Here is a 21,928-nt window from a genome sequence, read left to right as displayed (position 1 = left end):
AACACTCTATCTGCCTGGCGGGGAGCCTGCCGCCGCCCCCACCTCTAGGCAGTGCTGCATAGTACTCCGCGGGCGAGCGCGCAGTGACCGCTGGTCTCTGGCTCTTTTGGCTGCTTCCTGGGTTTTCTTTCCTGTTACAAAGGGTGTCGCTGTAGGTCTCTCCGGACCGTCTTCCTGTGACATTTGTTTTGTCTTCCGGGGCCAGCGGCCAGGAGGGGGAGTGCTGAGTCACTGGGTGTGCACGCGGTCAAGCTCCCCAGCTCAGGCCAGGCTGTGGCTGCGAGGCTTCGTACCAAGGCTGCCAGCGGCTGCGGAGGGCTGCACCTCCTCGAGAGCATTTGTGAACATCTGCCGGGGCAGTGGGTGTGAAATGGCATCTCGGGGAGGGTTGAATGCACAGGCCCCTTGCCGCTCACCACCACCAGTGGGGGATGAGCATCTTGACGTCTGCCTGTCAGCCACCCGCCTCTCCCGTTTTACGAAATCTCTGCATCTTCCTTTTGCCCCGAAAACACTGTTTTCTTCTTGGAAATACTGATTTCTAAAGCACGGTCCGGCCATGTGACTCCCCGCCTTTAAGCCCTCCTGTGACTCCCGGGGGCCTCAGAGTAAAGCTCACGCCCAGCAGCCTGGCCAGCGAGGCCCTGCAGTGGTTTGGCTCCCATCTGCGTCTCCATTCTTGATAGGAGCTGTTTCCTGACACTCTCTTCTCATGTTCTCCCCCTCCCCTCTTCCACTTGCTTGCCCCAGCCCAGCCTCTGCACCTCCCAGCTCCTGCTATGCTGGGGCACTGCCGGAAAACCCCTCTCCCCACAGACCCCCACATCCTTGCCTGGCGGCTTCTTTCTCAGCCTTCAAGTCTCCGCTAAAACATCATCTCCTCCCGGGAGCCCTCCTGGTTTCTCCCCACCTCCACCCAGCCCGTGGGGCCACGGCGTCTGCTCGCCGCGTGTCAAGGTCTCCACTCCTGCGCTGTAAACTGGACAGCAAGGTCCCTGACGGCCAAGACGGTGACTGTTTTGCAGGCTCCTTATTCTCGGTAGCAGGGAACGTGGCTGCAGTCCGTCAGATCTGAAACTCTAGAAGAGGGAGAAGGAGGGAGGGGTGGCAGGGGCAGCATGGAAGTGTTAGAGAGAAGGGGCTCCTCCAACGCAGGCCCTGGGAGGGACCCAGGGACCACTTGGATCTGGGTTAAGGTGGAGGAGGGAGTTGGCTTCCAGTCCTGGCTCTCCTGCTAACAGACTGGGCTTCCTAGACAAGTCTCTTGTCCTCTCTGTCTCCGTTTTCCCATCTCAAAGAGGGGAGCCCCAGCCTCCTTACCATCAGAGGTAGTGCCCCTGGATGGTCGGCCTGAGGTCTGACCTACAATTTCAGGCCCAGGATGCCGGCAGACCCCGGGCCAGACAAAGGGGCCTTGTTCCCAGGCTCTTTCACGGAAACTACCCCCCCCCAACAGCTTGGCTCCAGCTGAACAAAACCACATGCCAACACGTGGGAGGAGGAGGGGTGGGCGTCCAGGCAGCATCCCAGCGCCCCTCTCAACTCCAGGCCCTGCCCAGAGTGCCAGATGCCACAGACTCTGAAGCGAGCTCTCCTCCTGCTGCCCCCTCCCCGCCGGCTGCACTCGTCTGAATGCCCCGTGGGGCCGAGGGAGCCAAAGCGTGCTCCCTTCTCATCTCATGCAAGGCTCACACCAGCCCCCCAGGCAGGCATCGCCACTGGGCCACTTAGCACATGAGGAACTCGGGAGGCTTGGAGGCCATGATCATGAGCCCTCGGCTCGGCCAGAAGAGGCGGAGGCTGGACCACACATGGACGGCCTGACTCTGCTGCCCCACTGCCCTGAGGTGTACCACAGTGCCCTCTCCTCGGTCAGGGTGGGAGGAGGTTTGGCAGGGGGAGTCTTCCACCAAACCTCACCCTGACCTTCCCGCTGGAGCATGCAGCTTCCCCAGCTTCCCCAGTGAGAGAATGGACAGGGACAGGATGTCATCCCCCGGCCCACTGGACAGCTTCAAGGGGAGGAGGAGGCCCCAACCCCACTCACCACTTCACATCTGGAAATCTGCTGAGTCTCCACCCCGGCTCCCTCGGCCCTGCCTGCCTGCCAGCCAGCAGAAGGCCTCCTGCAGCGAACTCTGACTCAAGCTCCCAGCCTGCCACCCGCAAGCTGTGCGATGTGAGGCAAGGGACTCCCCTCTCTGAGCCTCCATTTTCCCATCTTTGAAATGTGGGTGAGGCCTGGGACGGGCAGGGGCAGAGATGGCACCACATGGAGAGTGTGAAAAAGCCGAGGCCACTCGCCCACTAAAGTTCTAGAAGGAAAACAATGGAAAGATCAAGTGTGGGCAAGGAAGTGAAGCAGCTGGAATTCTTGTCCACCACTGGTGGGAGTTTCACACACCATGGTACAATCATTTTAGGAAACTATTTGGTGGGATTGACTAAAGCTGAGCGCATGCACGTACTCTGACCCAGAAATTCCACTCCTGAGTTTGACTCAAGAGGAGGGGAGCATGTGTCCTCCAGAAGTCCCGACGAGACGGTCCCTAGCAGCACTGTTCATGATTCCCTAAACTGGAAACTGCTCAGATGCCCATCAGCAGCAGGACGAATCGGCACGTCGTGGTGCGTTCACAGAGCTGAGCACCGCGCAGCAACGCAAGCCATTTAGGGGCCCGCACACAGCAGGGGTACAGCTCCCTACCACAGCTCTGAGCAACAGTCAGGCACAAAGGCTACACACATATGAGTCTATTTTTTAGGAAGTTCTAAAATGGGCAAAACTAATCGCCTGCTGTTAGAAGTCAGGAGCAGGTCGTGACTGGGAGGGCACAGAGGTGATTTCTGGTTGGGTTCTGCTTCTTGATCTGAGACCCTGCTTCATGACTAAGATTTGTGAGAATCCAGCATGCACACACTTACGATCGAGGCATGAGGAGCTAATAAAAGGGCTGCGTGGTAAGCTGTGATGTCCCCACCCCACTCCTACCCTGGTCTGGTTTTGTTTTTATTAAGGCTCTACGGGATGGCTAGAGAGTGGTCGGTCCAGTGGCAGACGCGTCCTGTAAGGCCATGCGGGAGGTCACTGAAGCCTCCCTGGTCATCCTGCACACACAGATGGCTTCTGTTGGCAAGAGCGCACCCGGCCTGCAGGGCAGCCCCGAATGCCATGCGGTTAATGCCTCCAGGACCAGCCTCAACCAATAAGGAGCAGGATTGGTGGGCAAACACCCCAGCTTCCTCGGCCCATGCTGGGCAACTCTGAGGTGTGCACTGTATTGTCCCTGCAGGGTCCCCAGTTGGCTTGAGCCCCAGTGGCTTCCAACGGTGACTCTTTCATGAGCATACCCTTTGTTGCCTCACCTTGTCACTGTGCTTTCTGGAATCATCTCCCAAATAAGCCACTCGCACTCAAATCCTTGCCCCAGGTCATCTTTTGTATCCCTAAATGTCAGGATAAGAGGGAATGATGTAGGGATTGTCCCTGTCTAGGAATCCAGAGGAGGGAAGCCAGTCCCAGATCTGACGAGGACACCCCATGTGGCCATGGGCAGGTCACCCGCTTATCTGAGCCTGCCAGTAGCACTGGGTGCTGAGACTTTTGTTTTAGCAGGAACTAGTGATCAGGACCCAGAACTGGGAACAGAGAAGACCCCAAAGCCCACATTTTAAAGAAAGCCAGTGGGGGGATAGGCTCAGCCTGTAGCTCCAGCCACCACCCTGGGAGCTCCAGCTCCAGCTCCAGCTTGTGCCCCACTCCATCCGTTACTATATGTGGACCACGAGGAGGAGGGGGTGGACTGTTGCTCATGGGGCAGGAGCTAAGCATACCTTCCCCCCAGAAAACAAAGTAGAGCCCCCTCAAAAGTCAAATCGCCAAGGGATTGGGTAGATCTGCAACGAGGGGAGATGGGCACCTCACTCTTAGTTTGGAGTCATCTCTTGCATTGGGCTAGGAGCCCTGGGTCCTGGGTCTGTGTGCGCAGGGGAGAAGAGAGTGGGGGAGATGGGGTGGGGCAGGGCCCAGCCACAGGTACTGCTGTCAGGGCCCACAGGGCATCACCATGGTAGGGGGCCAGGTGTGGACTGCCTTGCCAGTTGCTTGCCCTGCAGAGATGCCTGGCTATGGGGGGCGAGGACACCATAGCAGTAAGGGACGCTGCCGGGAGCAGGAAATGAGCAGGTGGGAAGAAATCCAGCTGTGGCCAGGGGCTCCTTGCAGAGGGGGCTTCCCCTAAGAAGGCTTCCCCTATGCTTTAGGGAGAATCACACATGCCCAGGAACATGCTGGTGGGGATGGAGGCCCCACTAAGGACACCGCAGGCCTTGATGGCCTGTCACTGCAGTCCCAGAGACAGCAGAGATAGACTGAGGCCCTCCTCCTGGCAACATCCCCACCTCCCCCTACTGGATTGCAAAAGAGGGTGGGGAGAGCAGGGAAGACGAGCCACACCCTCCCCACCCTGACTAGGCCACAGGACACATCCAAATCTGGAGGGAACAGATGGGGAGGGGAGGAGATTTTAAGGCCACAGTGGCCTAAACCTGACTTTTCCTGTCTGAGCACTCCAGGTTCTGCCCCCAAACCCTGTCCCTACCCACCACCCTGGGCCCCTGCCCTCTCTGCAGATGAGGGGCGTGCGGGAATGTCTCTACCCATTCAGTACCCTCCTTTGCCAGGGGCCACCAACCTCACACATCATGAACCGCCCACCTGCAGAGCCCTCCAGGCTGCACAGGTGGGCTCGTGCCCCACCCAGACCCTCGTCTTGGGGTCCCATCCAACTTCGATGGCTGAGCTGGTGAGCATGGCCAGGGTGGGGATGTGCTGAGAAATAGATTTCGCCCAAACATGAGAAAGGTAAGGCACAGGCCAGCCTCATCCAGAGACACAGAGGCAAACATCTTAAACACATATAAATAAACCAAATCTAGCCATCTTTAAAAAAGATAAAGCATGGCATGCAAGTATGATTTATCCAGCAGCATGAGGCTGGCTTAACTCTGAAAGAGCAAGTCATTTCGTTCATCACATAAGTAAGCGAAAGAAGAAAAATCATATGATCATCTCAACAGATATAGGGAAAAAAAATGTGTTTTGTAAACTCAACATCTCAAAAACTAGGAGTGGAAAGGAGCTTCCTTGATCTGATAAAATTATAGATAGATAGATAGATAGATAGATAGATAGATAGATAGATATAAAATATCTATATATATGTAGATAAAATTATATATATACACACACAAAAATTTGTATATATAATATACAAATTCAATTCCTACAGAAAATCGAAGGTAGAGCCAGACGAGACCAAGCTGAGTGTGCCAGTCTCATTTCCATACCAATTTGCTCCTCCAGCCAACCAGCGTTCCTCAGCACCTCCCATGCCAGGCCCACGGCTATGTGCAGAGGTCACAGGATGGCATCAGGTCTCTGCCCTGGGCCTGGAACTAAATGTGCTCATTGGCTGTAGAGGCCTGATCTTGTTGCAAGGGTAAATGCTGTGGAGGTTTGGAAACAGGCAGGAATGGCTCCAGTGACACCATCCCAGCCTCCCTGGCCTGCCCTTCTCTCCCCCACATGAATATCATTGCTACTTCTTTTTAAAAATTGCAGTAAAGTACATATAACATAGAATTTACTATCTTTTTTTAAGACTTTATTTATTTATTTATTCATGAGAAACACAGAGAGAAGAAAGGCACAGACACAGGCAGAGGGAGAAGCAGGCTCCCTGTGGGGAGCCCGATGCGGGACTTGATCCCGGGACCCTGGGATCACGACCTGAGCCAAAGGCAGACGCTCAACCACTGAGCCACCCAAGCGTCCCTAGAATTTACCATCTTAACCATTTTTTTAAATGGTTTTTTATTTTTTTATTTTTTTTTTAAATTTTTATTTATTTATGATAGTCACACACACAGAGAAAGAGAGAGAAGCAGAGACACAGGCAGAGGGAGAAGCAGGCTCCATGCACCGGGAGCCCGACGTGGGATTCGATCCCGGGTCTCCAGGATCGCGCCCTGGGCCAAAGGCAGGCGCTAAACCGCTGCGCCACCCAGGGATCCCCCCATCTTAACCATTTTTAAGTATGCAATACAGTGCCAGTAAGTACATTCACAACCATCCCCACCACCCATCTCCAGGATTTTCCATGTTCCCACACTGAAGGTCTGTCCCCATGAAACACTAACTCCTCATTCCCTCCTCCCTCGGCCCCTCAAAACTCCCAGCTTACTTTCTCTCTATAAACTTGAGAACCCTAGGGGCCTCATACAAATGGGATCATTCAGTATTTGTCCTTTTGTGATTGATTTTGTGTACTGAGCATAATGTCCTCCAGGTTTATCCATATTATAGCCTGTGCCATAATTTCCTTCTTTTTAATGGCAGAAGAATATTCCATCGTATTTCGAGGCCACAGTTTGTTTCTCCAATCATTTGTCAATGGACACTTGAGTTGCTTCCTCCTCTTGGCTGTGCTGAATAATGCCACGACGAATATGAGTGTATGAATACCCGATGAGATCGGCTTCAGTTTATCTGGGGTATATACATTTTTGCAACTTTCTGCACAAAGATACACTGCCTCAATCCCTAGTACTCCGGGTCCCCCACCATCCAGCTCAGACGCTGGGACGGAAGGAGACATAGTGCAGGAAAACTCAGGTTCGTGTTTGAGAAGAGGAAGGATGCAGGGAAGGCAGAGAGGGAGAAGGGAGGCACTCGTTGGCACTACCTAGCTAATCTTCACAACTCAGATTTGGGCCACAAATACATTTTTTGCTGTCTAAGAAGATATTTTTAAAAGCAGGATATTGCACCATCTTTATTTCTGGCTTTTCTTGAAAAGTCGGAGGGTCTGGTCTGGCCTGTGTTCCCATAGTTGGAGCCAAGCAGCAGCCCCTTAGCCAGGGCCTGTGCTCTCAGGGTCTGCATGGTTCTCCAAAGCCCCTCCCTCCCTGGCACCCCTAAAGACCTGGTGAGGGGGCAAGCCCTTAGCTGGGGAGCTGTCTTCCCATTTTACAGCTGAGGAAAGCAAGGCAGGGGTTAAGTGGCTGAGCTGGGACTTGAACCTGGGTTGCATAACAGATAGTGAAAACCTAACCATGTAAGTGGTGGCTAGGTGCTCGGAGAGAAATGCAGTGACTCACCTGCACACCCTAGCCCATCCCACTTGGCTCTCAGGTCCCCACTACTGTCTACCCAACCCCACAACTAGTCCTTCACCAATAGGATGAGGTGGCCCCATTCTCCTGCTCTACTACCTCTCCCCTCATTCCTCTGGAACCCTGTGCCCGCCCTCACTCTGTCTTGCCCCTGGCCAGCACCCCTCTGATGAGCCCAGACATCGGCCATAAGAAGGTTCTTCTGCTGGGACACCTGGGTGGCTCAGCAGTTGAGCATCTGCCTTTGGCTCAGGGCGTGATCCTGGGGTCCTGGGCTTGAGTCTCACATCAGGCTCCCTGCATGGAGCCTGCTTCTCCCTCTGCCTGTGTCTCTGCCTCCCTGTGTGTGTGTATGTGTGTGTGTGTGTCTCTCATGAATAAATAAATAAAATCTTTAAAAAGAAGGAGGAGGAGGAGGAGGAGGAGGAGGAAGCTCTTCTGGAAACATGCACCTGTCCACAGAACTTCCTTGCCTAGAGATCTGCCTCAGCCTCAGTGCCCTGAGGACGGAAGTCTGACTGTACCAGGCTGGCCTTCAAGGCCCTCGTGAGCTGTCCCATCTCTCCCCTATCTCCTGCCTCATCTCTCATACATCTGTCCCTTTGGCTACACAGTGCAGATGGGGCATGCCACACCATTCATCCCTCTTGCCTCTTGTTTCCTCTGCTTTGATGCCCTTCCCTCATCTTTTGCCCTGGTAAACTCCTACTCACCCCTGAGAAACCAGCCCAGGCATTGGTCCCCTGCCCCTGTGTGTCCTCTCTTACAGCTCTGATCTCCATGTTTTCTTATTGCCCCTCTCCCTGAGATCACACTTGAGTCATGTCTGAACCCCCACAACAGGCTAGGGCCTGGCACAAAATGGGGCAACATGTATAAATCAGTGGCTAAAGGGATGGATGGAGGGAGAGATGGAAGATGGAGGAGAGGATAAAGAAGGGATGGGTGGAAAGATAGAGGGATGAAAGGTGGTTGGATGGAGGGAGGAATAGGCATGGGGAAGGGGATAGAACAAGGGAGAGATGGCTGGAGGGGAGGAAGGATGGAGGGATGGGTGGGGAGAGGGTGGGATGGGATGGCTCTCCATCCTTCACTCTTAGTGAGACCCTCAGGGAGCAGATGGCATCTTTATTTGCCCTGTAGATCCTCCATGGAGCCCAGCCCAGGGGTGAGTGTGCAGCAGGAATTCAGTAAATTGACTATGAGCCCAAAAGAAATGTGTTGGAAGTGGTGCTGAGAGTGAGGAATGGGGGCCAGTGGGTGGGGTGGGTGGGAATCAGTCAGGAATGGCAACAGTGACCAGTCCCAGGCAGGGGCAGGGGCGGAGGGCTGGAGAGGTGAGACATTGGAGAGCTGTGACAGAGACAGAACTGGCTGAACTGAGTGACTGGGGGAATCCAGGAGGATAAGAGAGGGGCACGGGGTGTAGAGCCTGCACAGAGGGCAACGTGAGCCCAGGATGGACGTGTGGGGTATAACTGTCCATCGGGCTCTGTCCAGGAGCAGCATTGGAGCTCAGGGGAGAGCTCTGGACCAGAATCAGGTTTGGGGTTTCTAGTAGAGGGAGGGTAAGGGGAACATGTGCGATTGAGAGAACTTCGAGATCTTGGCAGGAAAAGTAAGAGGATGGAGGCAGAGCCTTGGGGGCGGGAGGGTGAGGCCATCCTAGAAGAAACCAGAGGGAAAGGGTTGAAGAAGAACAGGGTGGGAAGCCCCCAGAGGAGCCCAGTTTGCAGAGGGTGGCAGAGAGGATGCCAAAGAGGGGGGTGCCTTCAGTCAGGGTTTGCTTCCTGCCCTTAGGCCCCTCTTCCGTCCTGTCCTGTGGTAGGGCATTCCACCAAGGAGAAGCAACCAAGGGTCCTATTAATGGAGACACCCTGTACAGAAAGTAGCAGTAGTTTCCGGTAAACTTCTCCCAGTCACCCCTGCGCCAGGCCTGTCTGGGCACCCTCTGGAACCTGGCCATCCACAGCCTCCGTTTGGGACCTCTGACCTGCTCCCACTTCAGCTGTGCCTTCAGCACACCCCTCCCCAGCCCAGCCTCGCCTCCTCCTCTGACCCGGGCTTTAGAGCCACCTTCCGCAGGGCTTAGCTTCTCAGAACCAATTCAGCTCCTGTGGTTGCTTTGACTCAGTGGCTGGCCTAGCGTGTCGGACACTCAGGCAGGACCAGTGGTCAAAAGCCCCGCTCTCTACATGGCAAACTTATTTCCAGTGGGAATCACAAAATGGAAATATTTTATGTATGAACAAAAATGGGCACTTACCGAGCAAAAGTACTTCACACAGAGCAGCCTATTTCTTTTCGCTGTATTAAATTTTAAGCCTACATAAAAACTCCATGTGGTCACAGGGAAAGAACTGAGTTAGGTCAAGTCTTGTTCCTTCCATCTTTCTAATCATCATGAGATTATCGATTATTTCAAATCCACCCCCTAACACAAGAGTAGGTGGTGCCATGGGCAGTTAGAGACACTAACTGCATTTTAAATTGCCTGAATGCTTCCAAAGCATCACAAGCTCTCCCTCCAAACATATGCTCATAGTTGAGTCCCCTTGTGTCTGGATGACCGTGTAGCGGGAGTTTGTACATCAGCAAAACATGCTAATTTGAAGCATGCATCTGTATTATTAAAACTTAACAGTATTTACTGCAATTGTTTACAACAGGGAGGAGTATTTTTATCATTGATTCTTTTTTTAGAATTTCCAGAGCCTGGTCCTAATAAAAAGCAGACTGCCTTTTGGTGGGGTGTATTAGTGATTTAAATCATGCACAGCTGATCCACCCCTGCTGACTGTCCCAGGAGAAACTGGTCCCATCTCCTGTCCATGGTCCATCATGGCCCTGGCATGTCATCAGCTGTGAGGGAGGGTTGCTCTTGCTGCCCCAGGTCTAGAGCTCTGACCACCGAGGCAGGCCTGTGGCTGGAGCCTTTGTCTTTTTTCTTGGCCCACCTGGTAGTCACCAGATCGACTGGGTCCTCACCTTGCCTGTGTCCTCTCCACAGCACCCACCTTCCCCTGATCTGAGCGGCAGGGCTAGCCCAAGGGGCGTCTCTGAGGGTGAGAACATTTCTGGCTCCGCCCTATTGCCTCAGAAGGATGGTCCTCAGGGTCCCTTTCCCACTCCCCCAGGCCGGATGGGCATGAACACACCACCACCGAGCTGTGATCCAGCAACAGAGCCCCCCTTCCAGCAGGAATTCCCTGCTCCGCGGCATGCAGCCTGGATCAACGGGCGCTGCTCTGCCAGAGGGATGACCCTCATCCTATGTGCAGGCCCGGCGCCCTGAAATCCCCCTCTCACAAACAGCCTTTGTTCTGCTTGCCCCTTGACCCCAGCCCCGTCACGGCCTTCCCCGCAGCCCGCAGCCTAGGAGAAGGGAGGTTTCCTGCCCTGCGTCTACCGCCAAGCAGGCCCTGTGCTGGCTTGCTCTTGTCCTGCAGCTGGGGAAGATGCTAGAAAGGCCAAGCGTGGGTTTTGGTGTCATGCCCAAAGGGGTTTGCTCCCGATGGCCACACATGAACTGTACAAATCTGGGCAAGTCCCTGCACTGCCCTGAGCCCCACTTCTTGGATCTAGACATGTTCTACCTCCCAGAACAGATCTGAGAGCAAATGGGAGGCCACGTCCCCCTCCTTTCTAGCTGTGACTCCAGCACCCCAACCCTGGTTCAGGCCCCAGGCCCTGGTACTCAGAGCCTTCTGACTGAGCTCTCTCCCTACACAGCTCCCCCAGAGAAGCATTATTTCACAGTTTTGCAAAGCTCTTTAATTGGCATGTAGGAATGCTTGGAGGGCAGGGACCTCCCAGAGGAGGAACACAGCTCTGTCCCCTCTTGGGCAGTAGGCCACTCAGCTGTTCCTGCCGCAGGCCTTGGAATCTAATAAGAGGTCCCAGGAACTGCCTGGAAAGAGCCAGAGTTGCGAAACCAGAGGCCCAGAACAACAGAGGACTCTCCACATCTCTGCAAACTCAAGCTACAGCCTGGGCAGGGGCAGGTGTCTGCAGGGCTCAGGGAAATCTGCAAGGAGGGAGGGAGGCTGGAGAGCACAGGGTGAGGACGCTGGCGAGAGGGATACAGCCTCGGCCTAAGCCCGCAGATACCTGGGGCAGCAGGTGGCTCCAGGCCATTCCACAGTGAGCTCTGTGGCCTCCCCTCTGGGGACGCTCCACGCTCACTTCCCTCTAGTCTTGTCACCACACGCTTCTATGAACAGTCTAACCCTGCTGTTACGGGACCGCAGGTCAGGACCTCCAGCATGCTGGGGCAAGAGGGTCCAGAGGGAAAGGTCACCCATCCCCCAGCATAACGCTTGAAGTCACTGGTGAGGGAGGAAGGGACTTGGCTCCAGCCTCCCTGTGCTTAGGAGGCTGCCAGCATCAGGAAAGGAAGCACCAGCTCTGAGGATGGCCCAGAGCTGCTGTGTCTAGTGATAGGAGGACCCTTGGGTGCTGGAAGCCCATGCTTGTACCCCCCAAGCTGGAGCCTGCCAGCTGTGTCTGCCCAGGGGGCACCTTCTTCTGACATGCACAAAGGCAGGCTGAGATGTAGCCCTGGGGTCTGCTGGGTCTTGCCAGACCTCCCAGAGAGGGACTCTGGCCCCAGGCCCGGACGCCCAGTCCCAGCAGCCCTTGGCTCTGCTGTCTGACTGCCAACCCCTGCTGGACACCCTCTCCTCGCTGTCAGCAGGTGCCACCTGCCTCCTCCCACCCAGCATTCCACAGGTCCAGCCACCACAGGGAGCTCCCGGAGTGAGGTTTGTTCCAAGCATCCTTTGGGAAAATATTTGCTCACCGCCTGCAGGCATCCCCAGGCTCCCATTTCCAGCTCTCGGTGGGGAGCACCACTGTTTGCGCTGGACCCTGGCTGCCAGCCCCTGGCACCAGACTCTACAGGCAGGGCCCACTCTCCATCCTGTGACCAGAAGACCTTGGCAGAGCCCTGGCCAAGCCTCCACCCTGCCTTCTCTCTTTCCCATCATCTGGCCCATGGTCCTGGGATGGACTCAAGTTCCCATGGACAGAGAATCTGTCTCTGGGCTGGCATCATCTGAGACAGCAGCTAAGGCCCAGCCTAGAGGTTGCCAGGGACTTGGGAACCAGTGCCAGAGCAAACATCACCCAGGCCTGCTTCCTCAGGCCCCCTAGATTGAGAAGGAAAGGTGGAGGAGTGCAGAGGCATGGTATACCGACTGCATATTGGGCCTTTGATATACACGGTGGACCAGTTTCATAGGTTGGTGGCATTACTCTCTTATATGTAGAAGAGGAAACTGGAAATCAGAAAGGGAAAGGGCCTTGCCCAAGGTCACACAGCCAAGAAGTGGCATAGGCAGGATTTGAATCCAGGACCCAGCTCAAATGCCCCTCCAGGCAGCCTTTCCCTATGTGGGGTCTGGGCCTGACCTGACCAGGGACGGAGGGGACAGCAGCCTCCTTTCCATCAACAGGTAGGGTTAGAAGCTGATGGCCTAGAGCCCTGGATTCACAATGACCAGTGGGCTGAGGATCCACACAGTAGCCACCTCCTGGGTGGGTCTTGTTCAGCAGGCCCTGTAACTGGGCTCCTGTCTCAATTTCCCTTGCTGCCAAGAAGGCCGGGCCCTGCTGCTCCTTCTGGTTCCAACAGACAGTAATGGGGCCCCACCTGAACTAGGGTCTGCCTCCCCACCATCTGCCTGGCGGGGAGAAGCTCCCCTCCCTTTCCCAAGGGCCCTTGCAGCTCACTCTGCAGCTCTGTCCCATCTTGGGGAACACACTCTCCTCAGCCCAGATCCCCTCTGAGTCAGGGCAGGGGGGTGGTGGAGGAGGTGGGAATGGGAAGGCTGGGGTTGTGGGGTTGTGGTCGGGGAGATGCACACCCCACTCATAAAATGGCAATGTCTATTTCGGCCTCCCAAATGCCATCAGGGATATGAAGTCCTCAGCGACTCCTGGTGCCCAGCGGGCACTAACCAAGTGTCGTCCCCTGGCCCTGCACCCTTTGACACCATGCCTCCCGTCCTCTTTCTCCAAGGTCTCCAAGGGTAGTCAGAGAACAACAGCTCCATCCCCTGGTTTTCAGGTGGAGGCGAAGGATGGGAGGACCTTGAAGCAGCAGCAGAGCCTCCCGCTGGTCACTTAGCATGACCTCCATTAGCAGGGGCCTTGCAGGCCAAGGAGCCAGGGGAGCCAAGGGGCGGGTGGGGCTGGGGCCGATGACTGCTCTGTCTCCAAACAACAGCGAGGGACTGCAGCCAGACGAGTCAGGACAGTTTGTTCCAGAGCTGGGCCCGAGGGAACCTGGCTGACCACACCTCAGCTCTGGTGGACCTGACATCTGCTCAGCAGCTAGCCCCGTCCCTCTCAGGCCTCCGTTTCCAATCCCAGGCAAAGGGGAGCTGGCCATGGAAACATCCTGGGCCCATAGGTCTACTGTTTCTGTGTCTGATGGAGCTGGCAAGTCCTCCCAGAGGTCAGGTGACCCCTTCCCTGTGGGGGGTGGGGAGGATGGCAGAAGGGGGTCCAGTGACCAGACAGGAGACTGAATTCACATATCTTCACAGTCTCCAGTACACACACAGGCACCCGAGGCTTGGAGACGGGAAAAGACAGACCTGCGTCATTGCAGCTGAGCCCAAGACTGGAAGCCTGGCAGGAATGACTTAGAATCATAATCAGTGTGGTAACTCATTTCTGGAGACTGCACTACGTGCCAGGAGTCGTTGTGAGCTTTGCAGGAGCCCACTTACTCCTTCCTCACTGCTCGGCTGAGAAGTACTGATACTATCTCCATTTTATGGATGAAGAAACTGAGACCAGGGAGGCTAAGTCATTCATCCAAGGTCAAAGGAAAGTGGGCCCCGACCACTTTTACCCCAGGGCTATCCCATGGATGGAGAGGGTGAATTTGGTTCCTCCTGTGCCCACTGGTGTCTCACCCCAAGCCCCCCAACCTGGCTGTCAGCAGCTCCCTGGAAGCTCCAGGCAGAAAAACAGGCAGCTGGCCAGGGCTGTTGGAGAGGCCTGGGAGCTGTCTTTTCTGTGTCCTGCCGATGCCAAGCAATGCTCACCAGGAGACCTGGGAAGGGTCTGGAGGGGAATAGGGACAGGGAGCACTCGCTCAGGAGAGGGACGGGGCCCCCATGGATTCAGAGGGGACACTGGAGCCCAACGCTCTGTTAAGTGGGATAGTGACATGGGTTTCTAGCCTGGCCTGGCAAAAACTGTCCCTGTCCTGTTCCCCCACAGCCACAAGCCAATTTCCCTCACAAGTAGAACAAGATAGAGTACCTGTGGGGCACCTACTGAGTGCCAACAGGCCCTGGGAGAGCAGACCCCATCCCTGCCCCCACGCCATCTGGCAGGGGGAGCAGATAATGGGATGAGCCAAGAAAGCTGCCTGGTGCCAGTTGCTGTGCACTGAGCATCTGCTACATGCTGGTGGCTCCCATGCCCACCTGACACCCCCCCAACCATCCCTCAGGTGGGTGTCCGCATTCCCACTTTTGATAAGTGGCTACTGAGGCCCCACAAGTGGGGCGATAAGTGGCCACTGAGGCCCCACAAGTGGGGAGAGCACTTGTCTAGCGCCATCCAGCTAGAAAAGGCAGTGCCAGGACCCCATCCCAGATCGTCTTGCACCAGAGCCCACAGCCTCCCATAAACCTTTCTTGGGAACTCCCAGCATCAGAGCTGTGGGAGAGAGCCACCCCACACGGGGCAGCGTGGGCTCAGGGCCCCGGCATCAGGAATAGCAGGGGGCCCGGCCCCCACTGGACACCAGCCTGTCTTTTACAATGATACATTATTTATTTAGCCTAAGCCACACACATGTGAACTCTCTAGATAATTTTGGTCTGTCCTTTTGAGCAACGACACAGTTATAATTTCACCATTTAAGAGGAAATGCAGTCTACACAATGTCTGCTCTGTGTCCCTAACAAAAATTACTATCCCAAACCATTTGCAGGCTGCAGTGCCGTAGAGCAAGAATCTAGGTGCTTGTCGAGATAGGAAGCTCACCCGCACCACATGAATGGCCTCCAACGGGTATGTTTTTGGTGGTTCTCTGCCTGCTTTAATGGTTGTTCTGTGTCCTCTCTTGTTGTTGGACTGTTATTTCTAAAAGCACTTAGGGTCTGCCCCGAAAAGTGGAAAGCAAGCTCGATGCCTCTTGTTGGTGACTGGAGCATCAACGATTCTGTTGTGAGTGCAGTTTAACAGCAGGGGGAATTTATCAAGAGCATAAACCCTACCAAGTGCTGCTCAAGTTCAGGAAGCTCTGGGGACTTGAAGACTGAAATTGGGGTCTTGATACAGCATGGCTTTCAGCCTGTATGGTAAATTTGTGCCAAGCAGAGAAAGGCTCTACTTCCTCAAGACACTTTACTGCCATCTGCTGGAAAATTGTCTTGATAAATACACAAATATATTATGGTAATTATGTAAACAGCACTCTTTAGAATTGTGTAGTGCACAACTTGTACAGCCGTTCACAGTAGCTCTGTCTTGATGTCACCAGAATTCTCTTTCTCCATCATATTTTGCCTTTTTCTGCCTCCATTTTACTCATTCATACCTTAGATGGGCTTTATCTTTGTGGTCGAAACATGACTGCTCTATAACTCAAGAAACAAGGTCCCTTCCCCACTCATTTATTTTACAAAAATAAAAAAGTCTAGATAAGGACTCTGGTCCAGTTTGAGTAACATCACATCACTAAATCACCTCTGTGATTATGGAAAGGGGATGTGTGTCAGTCAGAGTGGGCAAGGTTATGCTACATAACAAGTGACCCCAAGCCTCAGTAGCTTAAATAACAAAGGTTTATTTCTCATTCGCACTGAATGTCCACCCCCATTTGGGGGCTCTACTCACCTTGGGCTTTCAGGAACTCAGGCTAAGAGATGCTATGGCTCAAAACATGCTTCCGCCATCACCATGACAAAGGGTCATGAAAATCACCCACTGGCTCAGAAAGCTTCTGCCCTGGAGATGCAAATGCCCCTGAGCTCACAGTTCATAAAGCAGGCTCATGGGCACATCCCATTTCAGAGGGTGGAGAAATACACCCCTGCCCTGGCCTGGAAGGTGGGACTGGATGAGGATGATCTGAACTCTCATCACATCCTACCTTCAGGGTAGGGGACTGGGATTATTACAGCCTGGGATTGAGGAGTGGGAGCTCTTCAAGGGAGGGAGGAGGGAGCCAGCCGTCCCAAACAAATGCCCAAGGTAGCAGCCAGTAGTCAGCCAGCCCAGGATGAGAGGGCCCCATGTGTCAGCACGGAGCAGCCACACCCAGCCTCTGGACACTGCAGCCAGCAGGAGCCCCAAGGGACCCAGAGGGACCAGAAGGCCGGGGAAGAAGTGTGCACACACTCCCGCTCGGGGAGAAGTCCATGAATGGCCCTGCCTGGATTCCTCGGGGCTGTTGTAGATGCAGAGCTCTATTTGGTTCACCTCCTGCTTCTTGGGGTGGCCTAAGTGGGTGGACAGGTGCCAGGTGGAAAAGGAAAGATTATCGAATCCCTTAGAGTTACAGACCCCATTTTAGAGGCTAGAAGCACTTGCATCAGTCAAGAAACGTTCTCAAATTCATGAAGCGAATTGGAAAACCTGCATCTACCAAGCGCCTACTGCATGCCAGGTTTGTTCTGTGTTCACTTCTCCAGAGTTCCTGTCTCTGTGACGTAGATGAGAAAGCACAGACATCAGGGCACATCGCAAAGCCAGGCAGGCTTCCCTAAAGGCCTCTCGGCCCTCCCCATGGTACCCTCAGGATTCACAGGGGGTTTTCTGGATGGGGGGAGCTGAGAGGAAGGAGCAGTGGGCATTTAAAAGGATGATGGGTCTGACACACGATCGAGGAACTCTGAGAACCAAATGGGCGGCTGCGGGCTGCATTTAAGGCACATTCCTGAGCTCCAAAAGGAGAAATAAAAGTGTTCCCTTGTCTGTGAGTTGAAGAGACAGCAATATTGTGGTGTAACTAGGACCAGATGGGCTCCAGGAATTTCCAAAGACCTTTTAGCATATTAGACAAAATAGCCTCCCAGCCACACACCATAACTTTGTCTGGCCGCCTGGGTATCGGTTACCGAGACGACCAGCAGGCTGCGCACACTGGCTCCGGGGTCCCAGAAGGGAGTGGGCCTCTGGCTGGGCAGGAACCCCTCCCCCCTTGCATGTGACACCTTCCCCAGAGCTCCAAGGCCAAGGCACGCTTGAGTCAGGAAAGGGGTGAGCAGACCCAGAGACGGTCCCTGATGCAAACCCTCCACTACCCCACCTTCCAGAAGGGGGAGGTCACGCCCCACAGGGCACCCAGAGATGGAGCATATGCAGTGGCTGGGCGCCAAGCTCTGGGGTGAGCTGGGGAGCATATCCCAGCTGGGAGACAGACCCTCCCCGCACCCCCTTTCCTCATCGGCAAACACAGTTGTGTGAGGATGAGGTGGTGTAGCACAGGCTGCCGGGGGCTTGAACTGTGCCGTGAACCCGGAAGCGCTGCCTTATCTTGGCTGCCATGATGATCGTCTTTGGAAAGCTCTGGCTATGAGACCGTCCCACCTCATTCCCACTGGAATAGTATTGTTAGCTAATATTAATTGAGCACTTGCCTACGCCAGCACATCTTACGACGGAAAAGACTCAGGCTCAGGGCAGTGATTTCATCTCGCTGAAGGCTGCACAGCCAGGGAGAGGCCCCACTAGGAAGCTAATCCCAGCCCTGGCCACCGCGTTACACTGCCTCCCAGGGGCCCAGCTCCGGCAGGGAGCAAGGCCCCTGCATCTCCAGCTCTCCCGTCTCCTATCTATGCAACAAGGGTTTGGACAGTGAGTCAGGAGGGGACCTCCCATATTCACTCTTTGGATCCTAATTCTGTCCTCGAATGACCCTGAAGACTATATGCCAACCCCACTTCCATGGTCTCACACAGTCGTTAGAGAAGGACAAATGAGCCTCAGAGAAGAGGTGGGGTGCCACCTGCCCAGTGTCACCCCTCGGGCCAGTAGCAGAGCTGGGTTTGAGCCCAAGCTAACCAATTCCACAGCGTGCGTCCTTTCTCCAGAGACCCCTCAGCCAGATGTGGCTTTAGACAAGCGCTGTGTGGCCCGCCGAGCCTTGGTTTCCTAGACTGCAAATGGGGCTCGAGGGCCCTGCCCAGGGAAGCCGCAGAGAGGATGGGCAGAGAGGGAACGGAGGAGACACAGAGATCGTGTGGCTCGTGGAGGGAGGGCTCCTGCAGGGCCTCTTCCTGACACCACGTTCTGTATGCTCGCAACGTGGCCCCTCTGTTCCTCCCTCCTTCCACCCCCTATAAGAAGACTGAAGGGAAGAGGCCAGGAGGTTGGGCTCTGGTTCATTCACTCACCAGGGATGTCAGGGTTCTTAGGAGCCCTGCGTGGGCCTCACGCTTCCTATAGACGGAGCGGTGGTGGCTGGCAGCGCTGGGCCGGCCTGCTCCCTGTACCCCAGCATGCCCTGTGCAGCTGCAGTGGCCCGAGGCGGGCCTCCATGTGCCATCTGCGCAACCAACAGGTGGAACAGGTCGCCCCAGGGACCTCAGCTCTGGCTATGGTGCGTGCCAAGTCCTAAAGCACTTCTACGCCGCTGGCTCAGTTTTATTTTTAAGAATTCACTTTGCACTTTTGAAATTCAAGCTGCAGAAAGCCCAGTGTGCATCTTCCAGCTGAAGAGCATCTCAAGGGCAGGCCGTGGAGGCTGTTCATCTTTCCAGGCCCCAGCTCGAGCAGACAGCCACTTACCCACTCATGCCTGGCCCCGATGCCACCATCCAAGGACCAAGGCTGTCTTTCCTCCCAGGCTCCCTGTCTCATCTGGGCACTGGGGTGCCGACATTGGTCTCTCCCAGGATTGCTGGTAAGGGTGTGAGCCAGGGAGGGGCTGAGAGGTCCGGCTGGGCTGCAGGACACCACGCTTCCCAAGATATTCTCATCCCAGACCTTGGCCCACAAGGCCTGGTTTTGGAAAAAGGGCCCTGGTGCGGGGGCTCAGATGGACTTGGGGCTGTTCCCGGCTTTTCCATTGCGTGTGCGACCTTCATTGTCTGAGTCTCCGCCTCCTCATTTCGAAAATGGTGATCACGGTGGCCAGTAGTAACTTGTACTGAGTGCTTCCTCTGAAAATTTCGAGAGGAAAACCTCACTCTAATGGAGGCAGGCGGCCAGAAGGGGGAGCACTCACCTCACACCTCCGGACCGCAAGTCCAGGAGGACCGGTCACTTAGACCCCAAGAGAAGAATCAACAGGAAAGAATCCCGGGTTACAGCTCCCAATAGGAAAAGATGCACACTGCATCTCCTACAAGGAGCCGGCTACCCTGGCAGCCCAGCCAGTGCAAAACCATCAGCACCCTCGACGCCTGCTTTTCTCCTTCCAAACCACCCCTCCCAACTTCCTCCCTTTCTCGATAAAATAACGTTCCTCTCCCTTGTTAAGGACTAGCCTATGGTTTTTGCCATAACTCCATTTGTCCCAAGATGAAATTTTCTGCCTTTCCCAAATAAATCCCCCCCCCACCTTTTTGCTGGTGAAATAACAGACTTCTTTTTAAGATCAACAGCTTCACACTGGACCAGCTTTAAGCACCCTACAACCTTACTCAATCTTCTTGACCATCCTATGTGATAGGTACCATCCACCCCCATTTTATAGGTACAGAAGCTGAGGCACAAAGAGGCTGAGTCCCCCAGCTGGTGAGGACAGCAGAGGAAATTCAAAGCCAGGCTGGTGAGGGATGGGAGCCCACACATTAACGGCTGTACCCTGCAGCCCCAAAGCCCATCACGGGACAGTATCACTCCCAGGGTAGGGCACAGAGCCGTCCCACGTTGGCCCTGGGCCCAGAGCAGGGTGTCCCCTGCCAGTGTTGGCTGAGCTAAATGAAACCAAGTCAAGAGTGGGCTGCCCTGGAGGAGATCCTGGCCCTAAACCCCAAGCATTTGGCTGAGAAGCCAGGGAGGGCCTTAAAAGTCTCCTTCAGATCTGCCTGGGAGTCCCGCTAGGCTGGGAAGGGCCCTGTGCCAGCACCCACCTTTGTTTATGCAGCCGCTGGTACATTCATTTCTGCCTCTGCCCCCCACGAGGGCTCCATTAGCCTAGCCTTGGGCATCCCCACAGGTGACTTAGTTACAACCCTGCGCTGCTGTTTCCAATACCCGTCTGAGTGCCCCCCAGCCAGTCCAACTGGAGAACAGAGCTGTAACTCAGGGAGATGAAACCCCCTTCCCCCCAGGCCTCAGCTGGCCCACCAGCCAGGCATGGCACTAGGGTCTACGGGGAGGAGCTGGGAGGGTGCCTCTGAGGCTCTGAGCTGCCGCCTGTGTCAACCCCACACACACCTGCTCCAGCTCCATAGGCTCAGGACCATGACTCACCAGGATGGCTGAGGAGGAGGCTCAGAGAGGCTGAGACACTTGCCCAAGGCCCCGTATTCAGATCCAGGTAGAGCAGAGCTCCCACATGGTGGGTGTGGGCTCTAAGGTAGGCCCACTCCCCTGTGTACCAGGCTGGCAAGAGCTGCTCTGCCTCCCAAGTCAGATGTTCACGCTCCAGATCTCCAGGAGGCTCGGGATGGGGTCTTTTGCAGAAATCTCACACCTGCCAGGTACCAGGGCTGCTCACGGTGGGCTCCCACTGGACAGTGCTTTCCCAAGCTTGCCTGCCCCCCTCCAGTTCTCTCTGTAGCACATGTCTGACCCCAGACTTCCCCTCGCCTGTCCTCACACTCACCCTGGGCCACAGAACCACCCAGTCAGCAAGGCTGCTGGGCCAGACCCTCAGCACTTCACAAAGTTGGCATGTTCCTCTGGGTTTCTATAACTTGGGCTATCATTTGCAAATAGCAAACCACACAGATCCTAAGAGATCCTGAACACTTCGCTTCAACTGTCCTTGATTCTTAACCTGACCTACAGGAGAATCGTGATTGTCATGACTAACATTTACTGGGTGCCAAGAAAATGGCCTCAGTGCATTCCATGCATTACAGTATTTATTTCTGGAACCACCTTTAAATGAGCACCTTCAGAGAGGTCTCATCCTACAGATGAGGAAATGGCTTATAAGTTCTGGAGCTGAGGCCTTGGTTCAAATCCTGTTCCTCTACTCACTAGCTGTGGGCCTCAAGCAACTAACCAACCCCTCTTTAAGCCTCATATCTACATCTGTAAAACAGAGATAAATATAGTTCTTACTTCAAAGTTCTGTGATGTCTGATAGGTATTCCGTGCAGAGAGCCTGGAACAGGGCCTGGCCCTTGTCAGCCTTCATCATCCTCCTTATACCCAGCACAGGGCTCAACTGGACCCCTGCCCCCACCACCACCCCGGTATCTTCACCAGATCACACCAGATGTCCTTGTCCCTGGCACTAACACTTCCCATCCAGGCTGTGCCACCAACACTGGGGATGTCCTGGTCACTCTGCAGGCTGAGGACAGGCTCGGCTCTCCACCTGCCTGGACCCCTTTGCCCCAGACCAGCCCTGTGCCCCATCCCCATGCTCCAACCACAGCCCAGGGCTGGGAGACTGCCCCCACACCTCACCTGCTGCCCTGCCAGGGCCCCCCAGCTGCCTCCCCTCTCCACACATTCCCAGGTCCCACCTCCTTCTTTCACCCCCTGCCAGATTTGAGGCATCTGAGAACGCATAGTTTGGCATCTGGCAGAGCTATGCTCAAGCCTGGTTCTAGCACATGTGCGGCCTGGGGCAAATTCCTTGCTGAGTTTCAAATGC

This window comes from Nyctereutes procyonoides, unplaced genomic scaffold (genome assembly GCF_905146905.1).
Source record: "Nyctereutes procyonoides isolate TBG_1078 unplaced genomic scaffold, NYPRO_anot_genome, whole genome shotgun sequence".
Classification (NCBI taxonomy): Eukaryota; Metazoa; Chordata; class Mammalia; order Carnivora; family Canidae; genus Nyctereutes; species Nyctereutes procyonoides.
This window is presented reverse-complemented; position numbering follows the sequence as displayed.